The sequence below is a fragment of the Hyaena hyaena genome, unplaced genomic scaffold, assembly GCF_003009895.1.
Source record: "Hyaena hyaena isolate Hyena2069 unplaced genomic scaffold, ASM300989v1 scaffold_2219, whole genome shotgun sequence".
Classification (NCBI taxonomy): domain Eukaryota; kingdom Metazoa; phylum Chordata; class Mammalia; order Carnivora; family Hyaenidae; genus Hyaena; species Hyaena hyaena.
This window is the reverse complement of record NW_024082817.1, coordinates 1-2,318: the sequence shown is the minus strand read 5'-3', so window position 1 is coordinate 2,318 and position 2,318 is coordinate 1.

Sequence of the window (2,318 nt, the reverse complement as noted above, 5' to 3'; positions counted from 1 at the left end):
TAAGGGAGTTCTATTGTTAGTTTCCTGAGGAACCTCCACACTGTTTTCCAGAGGGGCTGTACCAGTTTACATTCCCACCAACAGTGCAGGAGGGTGCCCGTTTCTCCACATCCTCGCCAGCATCTAGAGTTCTCTGATTTGCTCATTTTAGCCACTCTGACTGGCGTGAGGTGGTATCTCAGTGTGGTTTTGATTTGTATTTCCCTGATGAGGAGGGATGCTGAGACACTAACTCTTTATCAGATATGTCATTTGCAAATATCTTCTCCCATTCTATAGGCTGCTTTTTAGTTTTCTTGATTCCTTTGCTGTACAGAAACTTTTATTTTGATGTAGCCCAAGTAATTTATTTTTGCCTTTGTTTCCCTTACGTCAGTACATATATCTAATAAGAAGTTGCTATGGCTGATGTCAAAGAGGTTATTACCTGTGTTCTCTTAGGATTTTAATATTTTCCTACCTCACACTTAGGTCTTTCATCCATTTTCATCCATTTTGTTTTTGTGTATGGTATAAGAAAGTAGTCCACTGTCATTCTTTTGCATGTTGCCTGTCCAGTTTCCTCAACACTGTTTGTTGAAGGGACATTTTTTCCCTATTGGATATTCTTTCCTACTTGGTTGAAGATTAACTGACCACCCAGTTGTGGGTTCCCTTCTGGGTTTTATATTCTGTTCCATTGTATACTTTTTTATCTAGTACCATATTGTTTTTATTACTACACTTTATAATATAAATTGAAGTCTGGAATTGTGATGTCTCCAGCTTTTCTTTTGTTTTTCAAGATTACTTTAGCTATTTGGGGTTTTTTTGTGGCTCCCTACAAATTTTAGGATTGTTTGTTCTAGCTCTTTGAAAACTACTGATGGTATTTTGACAGAGATTGCCTTAAATGTGTAGATTGCTTTGGGTAGTATGGATACTTTAACAATATTTGTTCTTCCAATCTATGAGCATAGAATGTCTTTCCATTTCTTTGTGTCAGCTTCAATTTATTTAATCAGTGTCTTATGGTTTTCAGAGTACAGGTTTTTCATCTCTTTGGTTAGGTTTATACCTAGGTATCTTATGGTTTTTGGTAAAGTTGTAAATGGAATAGAGTTTTTTATATCTTTTTCTGCTGCTTCATTATTGATATATAGATATGTAACAGATTTCTATACATTGATTTGTATCGTGACTTTACTGAATTCATGTATCAGTTGAAGCAGTTTTCTCATTGATTCTTTAATGTTTCCTATATACAATATATGTCTTCTGCAAATAGTGAAAATTTTAATTCTTCCTTCCCAAAGTGGATACCTTTTGTTTATTTTTGTTTTCTGGTATCTGTGGCTAGGACTTCTGTACTCTCTTAAAATTGTTTGTATTTCTGTGCTTTGGTTGTTATTTTTACTCTCTCATTTGTGATTTTGTTCAGGTCTTTTCTCTTTTCTTTTTGATAAGTCTGGCTATGGGTTTATCAATTTGTTAATTTTTTCAAAAGAACCAGCTCCAGGTTTTATTGATCTGCTTTATTGTCTTTTAGTTTTTATATCATTTATATCAGCCCTAATCTTTATTATTTCCTTTCTTCTATTGCCTTTAGGCTTTGTTTGTTGTTCTTTTTCTAGCTCTTTAAGGTGTAACATTAGGTTGTTTATTTGAAATTTTTCTTGCTTCTTGAGGTAGACTTGTACTGTTACATATTTTCCTTTTATTTTTTTTCAAATCTCATATTTTTATTTTTATTTTATTTTTTTTACAAATAGTTTATTGTCAGATTAGTTTCCACATAACACCCCGTGCTCATCCCCACGAGTGCCCTCCTCCATGCCCATCCCCCCTCCCCCCTACATCCATCAGTTCTCAGTTTTGTCATATTTTCCTTTTAGAACTACTTTTACTACATCTTAGAGGTTTGGAAATATTGTATTTTGATTTTCATTTGTTTCCATGTACTTTCTTAAATTACTTCTTTGATTTTCTGGCTGATACATTCATTGTTTAGTAGGATTTTTTTTAACCTCCATGGATTTGTGGTCTTTCCAGATATTTTCTTACTTTTTTATTTATTATTTATTTTTTTACAAATAGTTTATTGTCAAGTTCCTTTCCATATAACACCCAGTGCTCATCCCCACAAGTGCCCTCCTCCATCCACATCTCCCCCCTCCCCCCACACACCCATCAGTCCTCAGTTTGTTCTCAGTATACAAGAGTCTTTCATGGTTTGCCTCTCTACCTCTCCCCCACTATTTTCCCCCTTCTTCTCCCCCTTGGTCCTCCGTTAAGTTCCTCCTAATCCTCCTATACGTGCAAACATATGGTATTTGTCC